This window comes from Podarcis muralis, chromosome 12 (assembly GCF_964188315.1).
Source record: "Podarcis muralis chromosome 12, rPodMur119.hap1.1, whole genome shotgun sequence".
In the NCBI taxonomy this organism is placed as follows: Eukaryota; Metazoa; Chordata; class Lepidosauria; order Squamata; family Lacertidae; genus Podarcis; species Podarcis muralis.
The window spans coordinates 23,827,566-23,839,386 of NC_135666.1; the positions used below are offsets into that span (position 1 = coordinate 23,827,566).

Here is an 11,821-nt window from a genome sequence, read left to right on the forward strand (position 1 = left end):
TCTGGCTTTCAAAGGAAAATGAGAAGCCCGCAGACTCAAAAGAAGGAGCAGCAGCAGCAGCTGATCCACCGACTCCGCGCGCCATTCCAGCCGCCCTCCCGGCGCACGTGTGTCTGTATATTACAAAATGCACATTGCGATGAAATGTACGTGCCTCCCTCTACTTTTATGGGGCTTTTCCGCTTGAGCCTCAAAACGCCCAAACTCGCTCGTCGTCTTCCGGGCTCCTCCGGCGGCAGCAGCAGCAACCGGCACTTGCTCGCCTCACCCCCACTAGACTGAGCGTTAAGATCTCATCTTCGGCTTGCCCTCCCCCCGCAAGATCTGAGATAAAAGCGGCAGGAAAGAAGTTAAGACGCCGACGCTGCACGTTATTTACTTCGGCGGCCGTTTCCAACTGCTGAGAATGGGAGAGGCAGGCCGTGGAAAGATCGCAACACGCACAAAACCGCTTCCCCCGTCCCCTCTTTTTCTTTTCTTTTTTTTTATTAACACGCCCCAAGGAGAGTTGTGAGGCAGCGCAGCCCATTTCCCTCTAAACAGGATACTTCCATCAAACTGTATTTCGTTTCCACTGCAACTGCTCTTCCCCAGCTCAGGGCGAAAGATCTGCCCCCACAAGCCAGTTGGGAAAGCGCTGCTCAGAAATACTGGAGAGATAAACCATCCCATTTAAACTGTCGCTCGGGTCAGTTCACATCCCCCCCCCCCTCCCTTTGCATTTCAAACAGCCGTCCCTTTCGTTTTCCTTCTCTCTCTCTCTCCCCAGCAAAACCGGTGGGGGAACAGCACCGTCACCGCTGCTACCTCTGCGGCGAATTCTATCCAGGCAGGCCACTCAGCATCGTTGTAAATTGTGTGCGCGCGTGTGTAAAAGAGAGAATCTTAAGGGTTTTCTGTGTCACAGACCGGTGAGGGCCCCTTACGACATCCCAGTTTTGCTAGAAATATTTGCAACTTAAAAAAAACAACACCCCACCATAAATGTGAATGCTGTTTATTTACTCAGGGTCAGCATCGCTCAGCCAGATCCTCATTCATTTAGTCTTATAAACAAGCTTACTACCTAGCTGGGCTAAATTACAATGAGAGGGGGAGATGGGGGGAGGGGAAAAATCCCAGTTTCAGGAATCTCATAAGGACTTCTCCTTCTGTGCTGTAATCCGCTTGTCCCCTGTTTGGAGGTAAGCAACCCTGATGAGCCTTGTTTCCAAGTAAATGTAAGATCAGAGGATCAGAAAGGCAGATAGGACCCAACATAACTTAGGTTTTTTCCTACCCTACTATAGAAGAGTAGCACCCTTTCATATTGTACAAGATTCTTCTGTAGGATGCGTTGTTAAATGATAATCTATAGAGCATAGATAGCATTTGAACAAATTGGCTTCATGTTATTAAGATCTCATTAAGTGGTCAGTGGTACTCAAACCAGCCCTGTATTCATGAGGCCAAGTCTAGTTCTCTTTCGGGTAAATGTACAAAAATAATAAATAAATCACCCCTGTTTCTTAGACAGCTTTAGCCATTACAAATTATGGGAATATGCAGTTTAACGTTACAGAGTATTTTACAAACCTCACCAGGTTTGCCTTGGACAACTTGAAACTGACCATTTCCTTATGAGAAATGCTTTTAAGTTGTCTCCAATGGAGATAGTGGGACATTAACATTATTGACTGCTAAGAGGGGAGGGGGAAATTCTAAACTTGCTTTGTGTACCCGGAACGGAGCACGTGTTGGTGCCGCAAAAATCTTGGAGCAAAGTGGAAAAGCAGCCCACTATATTTGACTCCCTAGGTCACTGGGGATGATAGGCTGTTTGCATCAGATAAGAGATCTGAGTATACAATATAAAGAAGGGCCTTTATTCTCCCCTTAAAACATGAATTGATTGATTGAGCCTGTTTTGAAAAGAAGTTCCCTTGAACCCAGGAAGATCTGCATACTGCAGTTGCACAGAAGGAAGATGCCTCCATACTTTAGCAACAACAACAAAAACGACTTGGCTCTTTACTAAGTAACCGGCATGAGCTTTCATGTGTTAGGAGCAGAGCTTTCCAATGGAGGAATTAGAATAAAAACATCAATAGATCCATGCAAAAAAAACAACAAATTCCCCTCTAAAACACTACTGGCCTTTTTGACTTTTTTTCTTCCTAGACACCAAAACGCTCACCTTGTACTTATATGACTGAACTACCAAAGCAATTTCAGATCTCTTCCACCTCACATTAAGCCTGCTATTAACTGTGTAAACTGCTGACCTGTAAATACAGGTAATGCTATTCCAAGCAACCCACAAAAAAGCCACTACTGCATTCAGGACTAGACCTGAAAAGCCAAGCATTTAGTTTCGATCAAGTTCTAAAGCTGCCTGAAATGTCCTTTTGACTCATCTGGCTGGACTGTAGCTAGTAGTTCGCTTTGCATGTTGCTTCTAGGGGTGTTCTAAGCCAACAACCCGATCATAAACTCCTTGGCATGAGAGGAGCCCAAGATCTTGAAGTGAGGCGACTTTCAATGGAAGCCAAGCGCTTGGGAGTTCCTTTCCACGCTTGATATTATTTCATAAGTTGTTGGTCTCTCTTGCAGTGTAGCCGGAGTGTAAAGTAGCAGATAATATTAGATAATATTCAGATTATCTGAATTATTTGTACCCGCATCTGATTATCTCCCCACCCCCATTCTATATCTTATCTATCATCTCGCCCACACACAGGAGTAGCTATTCAGGGCAACTGAATCACCAACTTCCCCCATGGAAGGTCCTGGTCAGGAGGATACAATACCGCGGGGTCGATTATGTGGCTTTTTTTTTTTAAGGAGCTAGGTGAGTTTTGCAGAAAACTCGCGGTCTCTCTCCGCCCCAGGGACAGGTATTGATCTGGCAAGCGGGCGCCGCTGGGCCGAGGCGATCCTGGCGCTTTGAGGGCGAGATGCGCCCAAGCGCCGCTCTGCCTTTCAGCTCCCGGGTCTGCGCGCTGCGGCGCCCAACATGTGCTCGGGTTGGGCGCTCACAAAGAAACTTTGGATTTCCCCCATTAGCAATCAATAATGTTAATGCCTCTGCACGGACATGTCAGTGAGGGATTGAAACGCTGAAGGATCCCCAGCGTTAGTCGGCAGAGAAAGGAGCGGGGGAGGTGGACATGGGGTGGGGGGGAGAGAAGAAAGCAGGCTTCACTGTGCGCCCCCTCGCAAAAGAATCCGGACCTGCTCAGAGGCCTTAGGTGGTCGTCGGCTCCTGCTCAGCACGGGCGAATCCATTCATTTCGGGGAGGGCAGCAGCAGCCAGGGATCCCTCTCGCTCTGCCTCTCTCAATATCACAGAGATGGGAGAGCTTTAAGCTCTGATTTTCCTTTTGAAACGCCTTAACCTCCCCCCTATCCGTATCATCTGCGACCTCCCGCTCCTTGCCACATTTAGCAAGATTCAGCGACATCGTTGCAAGTAAATGTCTGAATTGCTGCATTCTTTCTTGGGAGATCGCAATCTTCGGGCTGGGCCTTGCTTTTGGGTACAGAGTCACCAAATACCACTACTACATTACTATTGTTGGCACCATCGTTATTTTTAGGTGGTGGTAGCGATACTAGTAGTAACAGTAACGGTGACGGTAATTTTTAGTTCACAGACTACGTCTGTGATACGTCCAGGTCCCGGGCGGCTTATTATATTTACAACTGGAATGCTTAATAGGAGAAAAATGCGATGCCCTCTGGGATGAAAATCTCAGCTAAGAGGCCCTGAAGTCAGTAAGGCTGCGTGGGCGCCTTTACGACCCGGGGAAACAGAGAGGTGCGGGAGGCCAATGGAAATCCCAAATTCACAGTCCGTTTCCTTTAGTTCATTTCCTACGACGTGGCTGCTCGGGAATGAGGGAAGCCCTCTCAGGCGCGGCACCTGGCCTGGTTTTCCTTGTTGAAGGCAGGCTTCCTCGGCGCCTGTTGGAAGACATTTCCATTCATTTAAAGAGAAATGCAAGACAAGTTGTACGTGTGTACATATATATATATAACTACTACCAGAGACAACCAGACAGCGGGTATTCGTCTGGGAAAACCAGACACAACCGACGGGTTTTCGATGAAGATCTGCACACTTTAAAAATGCGAGTGAAAAACAGGCCACTTTATTGTGAATCGGCGTGAAACAAACGGAAGGGTTTTCAGTAACTTCCCCCGGCGTGATCTAGGACCTAAACGGAAATAAATGCACAAGCTTTTTCCCCACCACCACCTCTATGGAAAAAATAGAACCGTCCATTTCCCTGCAAATTTGCAGAAAAACAAACCAGGACTTTCTGACCATCTCTTGACCTGATAAGGATCCTTGCCTATGTTGCAGCCACATTGCACTCTCTTAATGCTGCAGTAATAATATCAAATATTCTTTAAAAATAAAATGTGCTGTATCTAGGGCTAAAAACAACAACCATGTTGGCGGTAGGGTAATCCAAAAAAGAAAGAGGTCGTCCCGAAAATATTCCAGTGGATTACAAGGTTATGAGACAGGTCAGGATAGCGCACAAAAGGGAAATTCGGGATACGCACACAACCGAGGGCTGCTTGGCCTGGCTCCCTTCCCTTTGCAAAGCGCGAAGGGGCATTTACTCGGGGATCGATCCCCTCGATTTCCACGGGCCTTGCCTTCGAGGAAACTGGCTCAGCGCGCTGGAGGTCGAGGGGATTTGCTCGCCAGGAGAAGGCGCCCGGGATCTGAGCTGGGGTCCTGAGGAACTCAGTCGCCCGAAACTTTATGCTTCTTTTTACTTGGAAGCCGCGGTCGGGGGCGGGAGAGCACTCGCTTCCGGGGTTGCAAGGGCGTTTGGCCCCCTAACCCCTGCGGACCACCTCATGTTCAGTGGGTCTTGGGGAGGCAGGAGAGGGTGAGGTGAGGTGGGGGCAGAAATTAAATCGGGGGATCCGATTTCTCAACCCGGGAAAGGCGCGCTGGGAATCAAAGCGGCGAGGAAGGCAGGGAACCCTCCCTGGGGCTGGAAGGCATTAAATATTGCCGCGATCGAGGTCTGTATCTTGGGCCAAGGAGGGGATCCCCATTTCTCTCTCTCTCGTTGCACTGGGGAGGAAAGGCGGCTTTGTGGGCTGGGAAACCCCGCGATTCTCCGCTGTGGGGCTGGAAGGGGGGTGGGGAAGGTGGAGGACGGGGGGGGGGGGAGAGAGCGAGAGAGCTGCGCTAGTCCATCTTTGAAGCCTGCGCGCTCCCAGTCTGGGCTGCAACCCAGAGGTGAGTGGCCTCTCCAGGCTGCTGCATCTCGGGGGTGAAAAAGCCGAGAGGGCTTTGTGCTTCGGAAGGCGGATTAAGGAGGAGCGCGCTGGGAGCTGCCTTCTCCCCAAATCCCAGAAGGAGAGAGGGGGAGGGGGTCAGCTTCCCCCCTCCCCGGGGCTCGCTCTTTTTTGTTCCGGCCGGGGCCCAACAAATGCTTTTGTCTCCGGCCGGGCACCTCCCCCAGGGTGCGCCTGGGTGCAAGAGCGCGTGGCTCGGATCCCTGGCGGGGCAGGAGGGGGTCGTGGAGCTGGGAGGGGGGGGCGCACATGCCTGGGACCCTCCTCCACGCCAAGGAGGAGGAAATCTCGAGAGCCACCGCTGCTGCCGCCAAGCCTGTGTGTGTTTGTGTGTGTCCTGCCCGCTTCTCCTCCGTTTCCTCCAGCCGTTTGCTTACTACCTCTATTTCCGACCTTGCTTTGGGGAAATATAAAGCGCAGCCTCGGGTCTCGTTTGAATGGCAGGTCCCAGCCTCTGGGATCGCGCGAAGTCATAAAAAATAATGAAAACAAGCCCCAGCACATGTGGGGAGAGAGCCGGCGTGCTGTGGGAGTGGGGCTGGAATAAAGAACCTCCGCTTCCCACCCTGGTGCTGCGATCGCTCGGGTGGGGACCGGCCAGCCCAGGCGGCCTCCTCGCAGGGTTGTTGTGAAGGTGCAATGGGAGAGGGGAATTTTGACGTGGAGGAACGGCGGGGATGCGATGCAGCCAGCGAGGAAAAACCATCCTCCTCCTCGCCCCTAAGGAGTGGCAGCCATCCAAGCAGCGCACGTCTGGGATTAGGGGACCCCATTGCCCAGCCCAAAGAGATGGATTTCAGGAAAGCCACCTCCCGGGTTTAGACAGGAAGAAGGGCATGATGGGAGTTCTTGGTAGGGATCGATGACCCCTTTCCCTTTTCCAGGGTTTTCCCTCCCTCCCCAGCAGCCTGACATCATCTTCCTTCCTGAACAGCTAATCGTTCTTTTTCTCCTCAACCCAAGTCCTTTCCGCAAAACTCTTCCAAGGGGAGGAGCCGTAGCTGCGCTGTGATGCAACACTCGGCGTGCAAGGAGGTCCCGGTTCGGTTCTCGGCACCTTCAGCCAGAGATGAAATTCTGCAGAGCGGCTGCCTGGCAGTGCAAACAAACCACACCGAGCTGGATGGACCACAGAGGTCTGACTCGGTCTAAGAAAGCTTTCTGGCTTCCAACTCCCCTGCCCCGCAATCTTCCCCTTCTTGTTTTCTGCCCTGGGTTGACTGCATCAGCCTAAATACATGGGTTCAGGGAAACAGATTTCTCAAGAAGTGTACACACACTATACATTTCCCCCAAAGTTTCCCCAGGTGCGTTGGGAACCGTAGCTGTGTGAGGGGCAAACTACAATTCCCAGGTTTCTTTGGAGGAAATGTCCTTTAAAAGTGTACCATGGAAGTGGAGATGGGGAGCAGTTTTATTGGCTAAGATAGCTTGAAGCGAGCTCCTGGAGAGCCCTTCTCTCACTCCAATAAATTACGTTAAGGATGCCAGAGATAAAGGCAGAACAGCCACTGCCATCACTCTTCATCTCCCATACATGTGGGAATTGCAAAGGACTTCCAGGGCCGAGGGTGTGAGGTCTCTGTAGACTTTAGCACCAGCATCGTTTTAGAAAAATTATTCAGTGTTGAGAGAAATGCTAACACCTTCCTATTCCTGAGGAAAAGGACAGGTCTGCCTTGAGATCTGGGTAGGACTCTGCATGTACCTGAAGGGCAATTCTACTGGTCCTCCTGGCTGAGAATGTGTATTGGGAAACAACCTGAAGCCTGGTTTTATACTGGGATACTTTCCACACTTTCCCTCTCTCTCAGCCTCCTTCCAACTTAGAGTTTACTGCTCTACATTAGTTGTCTTTGGCCTCTCTAAAAAAATGGTCTGCATCATCCTATAAGTTGTTCCTGTGTCCCCCACCCCCCACCCCCAAACCCCAGTGCTTTGAAAAGAGTTGTTGAGTGCAGCTGCAGATCAGTAGTTCATGCCTACGGAGATTGAATAAATTTTAATAATAACAGTTGCTGTCATGATTGTTTTAAACTGAGTGTTCATTTTAATATTGATGGTGTGTTTTAAATTGTCCACAGCATTTTGTGTTTTAATTAGAAAAGTGGGGTGGAAATTAATAATGATGATGGTGATAACAATAGGTGGCTATGCTGATGGAAGAGGAGGCGGCGAACAGAACCTAAGAGTCCCACTTGACCCAAGGGATGGGGAGGAAAGGCTGCTGGACAATGTTGTGTTTGGGAAAGTTTTGGCCTTCCAGATGTTGTGACTACAACTCTCATCATCCCGGACCTTTCTTTGTGCTGACTGGAGCTGAAGTCCAGAAACAGCCAGAGGGACACAGGTTCCCTATGCCCGATTTCAGTTGCAGCAGACACTCACTAGAATTGGTGGAGCTTCTCAGAGGTCACGGGGGTTTGGCCAATGAAAGGTCATGAGGGCATAGCCAATTTCTGGTTTCTCCCCATCCTTCTTCCTTACAAAGATACCATGGTGGGTCCCTTAACTATTTGAAAGCAGCAATGCTTAACACCTAACTATAAGCTGAGAATGTCTTACTTTTGTTCAGAAGGGGCCCCTCCAGTCACAATTGCTTCTTTGCTGGGAGAAAAGTTATTTTCTTCTCCACCTGCTCTGATTCTCTCCCTGTCCTCATCCTTTGCAGAGAAATAGGGGACGTGTAATCATAGCAGCTTTGTTAATACTTAGCCCCCAAGTGTTCAGAATGAGGCCCTGCTGCCATAATTTCTAGTGTGGACTCATGCCACAACTGCTTGTTATCCAGAGGTAAACATGGCTGAATTCCATGGGGATTGCTTCCCAATAAGAATGTACAGGATTGCAGCACAAATGGGTTAATATTAAAGATATCCACAGGACTTTTAATAAGGGACCCTATTAATTTCCAGATCTATGGAAAAATATTACCCTCCTCCACAGCTTATTCATTTCTACGTCTTCCTCACCAGAATATGGAATAAAATGCATTTGCTAGCCTCTAAAGTGCAACCTGAGTATTGTTTCATTTCTGCTCTAATTCATGGCTAAATAGCAACCCCTTTGATTGAAAGAATATGAGAGAAATGTACCGCACACTGCCAGTGACAGAGGAGGATTTTTAAGTCTCCAGATCCTCTATCTATTGTATTTCTTTTTTAAATGTATGGAGACAAGGAGGCTTTTGCCAATTGACTTATGGAGAAGTAAGCGTGATGAAGCTTAAGGGGTTTAACTTATAATATCAACTCCTCCTTGCAAACCACAACCTCCTTTCACATACATGAGGAGAGGAGACATAGTTAGGAATGATGAGCCTCATAAATAAATCCCATGAGCATGCAACAGGGTGCAACTTCCTCACCCAATGAAGAACTTGTTTGTAGTTAATAAGGTGATTCCACAACAGACAGTCTTTGCATAAACAGTACTGTACATTCACCACAGTAGAAGATTCGGCGGAGTCCGGACAAAGTCCCATCTGGTCCAGCATCCTGTTCTTACAGTAGCCAAACTAACAAAAACAAAAACCCACAGCATTTTTCAATCTAAAGAAAAACAGGAACACAAAACCTCAATATCTTCCCCCTCAAACCTAGACACGCCCAAACCCTAAGGTTGCAATAACACACAAGTGTTGATAGCTGCCACACACAGAGAAGCCATCCACAATTTATTCTCCCAACCCTTCAACCCCATTCACAAAAATAACTGCTAGTAGTGGTTAAGCAAAAAAGTACATCGAATGGAAAGATACTCACACAATCTCTCCACCACTGCTCTCTCTTAACAAATATTCATAATAAAAAAGCTGCTCAAGATAGCAACCACACCCTTCTCCTACAAAGAATGTGCGTTGTGATGTGGGTGTGGCCTTAGGAAACAGCTCTGAGCAGGTTCGGACTGCTCTTAAAGGCAGCCCTCCTGGACCAATACTCTGAATGCAGGTTAGCCCTCATAACAACAGATGGAGTGCAAGGCTTCACACTGGGCACTCCTATCAATCACATGGTTCTTCTGCTTAGGGGCATATGGGAGGGGCCTTTTTGCCATAGCTATACTTTGGGATTGGCTGAGGAGTGCAGGGATCTGATTGGCCCAATAACGGTAGATTGACAGAAATGTTTGCGGAGCCTCTAAGTTCACATAAAAATATAACGTGTGTGTGTGGGACAGGAAAGCGAGTGCAGATCCTCCAAGTGTCCCTATTTTCCAGGGACGTCCCTAATTTAGAGAAGTCGCCCGGTTTCTAATTTGATCCCGGAATGTCCCACTTTTTCTTAGGATGTCTCTATTTTTATTGGAGAAATGTTGGAGGGTATGCGTTTTAAATTTTGGGGTTTTTTTTCTTAATTGCTTGTCGTTCTCCTAGTGGACCAGCCTCCATTGCCTGATTTTCAACGGCTGCCTCTAGGAAGTCGACAGAGAAGGCAGGAAAGCAACTGCCCTCTCCCGTTGTTGCTCCCCATCAACTAGTATTCACACGTATGTTGCCTGTAAACCTGCAAGTTGCACTGAGCACTTGAAGCTATTGATAAACGCATCCGTCAGGAATTGGTCTAATCTCTTTAAAAAGCAAACTAAGGTTGCAATCCTAACCAGGTCCGATTGAGTTCAGTGGAATTTACTCCCAAGTAAATGGAATTAGGATTGCAGCGTTTAAGTGAATGTATTTCTGCGCATGGTCAGAAGCACTCACGAATTTCATTCATGGAGCTAAGTAAAGGTTATGGAGCAATCCTAAACGGGCTGCACCCCGCTGGTCTCTAGGACGTGGGAGATCTTCAGGAGAAACAGATCTGGACAGGAAATCTCCCCCTAACCATGCTATGGGAAGAAGCTACCAACTCGAGTAAACCTGGAAGAGTTTTGGCTGACACTTAGGTCCCCCCACCCGCCTTAAAATTCCCACAAATCCGTGAGGGAATGTGCCGGAAAAATGTTTGGCATTAGCTGGCAAAGAGAATGAATGAATGAATGAATGAATGAATGAAGGCGACCTTTCTTTTTTGGAACGAAGCGAAGCCAATTAAAACGGTCCCTCAAAGCCACCCGTAGTTCCCCAAATCTGACATTGTTCTAACCTCATAATCAGACTGCCTTTGCTTTATATAACATTGAAAGGGAGAAGGCTTGATTCTCTCTCTCTGTCTCTCAGCCCGTGTGAGTGAATGATGGGGAAAGGAAAGGGAGAAAAAGGTGAGGAGAAAAGAGAAGGGGTGAAATATACACAAGCTCCTGCTCTTTATCCTGGGGTTACTTACCTTTGGATATACCTTTAGATAACTGCTCCTGCCATTGCCACTCCCTTCTCACCAGCATCTACCCCAGGATTAGCCAACTGTGACAGTGCCTTCCAGATGTTGGCTTCCAACTTCCATCATGCCTGACCATTGGCCATGCCGGCTGGGGCTGATGGGAGCTGTAATCTTGCAATGTCTGAAGGACACCACGTTGGCTACCTCCAGCCTTTACTTCCCCCCCAAATTAGTGTTGATCAGTTTGCATTGCATAGGATTGCAGCCTTAGAATCCTGAAACTTTATGCACTGTTCAAATAATAAGGAATGATTATAATAACCTGTCAGTAATAAGCAACAAGGGATAACTCTGTGCTTTCAGACAGGACAAAGCTTGTTGTTCAATAGAGGGACATGCTTTGGCTCCTGCTATTCAAAACAGTTTTCATTCGACAGTGACTCTTAATTTATTATATTTTTATCTGTCTAGAAAATCATCTATCCCGGATGATTTATCTAATAAATTATTGCACTATAGTTAACGTTGTCATATTACTTTATTCTCTTTATCTACTGATGCACAAAGAGGGCCTAGTAAACTAAAACCTTCTTTTATAGCACACAAAAGCTTAGCAATTAATAGATAGATTATGAAGAGAGTGAAGTCCAAGGATGTTGATATTTGTGGTATAACTGTTATAGAATGCAGACAACATATGCATAACATATATTTAACATCTCCTCAGATTGAGATGGAGCGGATGCTGGTACAAGACCCATTGCTCATTTGTACAGTAAGCAGACTTTTACTTACATATGCCAATGTATCTGTATACTGGTGTACGGTACACCACCTAGAGAAATTAGTTTATTATTTAAGCTTATTAGTGTCTTCCTAAAATAAATGATGTACTCTTACACTAAAATACAGTAACATAATTAGTATAATGGTTAAGGCAATGAACAGCAAATCAGATCAAATGTCACCTTACCCTGAAGTAAGTGAGTAGTCTGAGGCAAGATATCCTCATACAGTCACACATCTTTATCCCATGTGGGAATAATAGCAGTCTGCCCTATAAGGTTGTTGTGAAGATTTTGAACACTTTAAAAAAAACCTTTATTAGGTATTATAATGTAGTTTTGGAATTGTGAGCAATGCAAAACTACCTACAGCAGTAGCAGTGGTTGCAGAAGTAGCAGCAGTAGAGTTGCCAGAGAGACGTGTGGATCCATAATTGCCCTCCGCCGTCCCTTATGGACACACACCAT

At 47.4% G+C, this 11,821-nt stretch overlaps 1 long non-coding RNA gene across 1 annotated transcript; it reads right to left on the bottom strand.

The window, feature by feature from the left end:
* Nucleotides 1-981: 981 nt before the first annotated feature.
* LOC114607652 (uncharacterized) lies at nucleotides 982-9,326 on the bottom strand. Its single transcript, XR_013394796.1, has 3 exons — nucleotides 9,072-9,326; nucleotides 8,675-8,824; nucleotides 982-3,945 (listed from the first exon to the last, which is right to left on the bottom strand). It is a non-coding gene; the product is annotated as an uncharacterized LOC114607652 (long non-coding RNA).
* Between the last annotated feature and the right edge of the window lie 2,495 nt (nucleotides 9,327-11,821).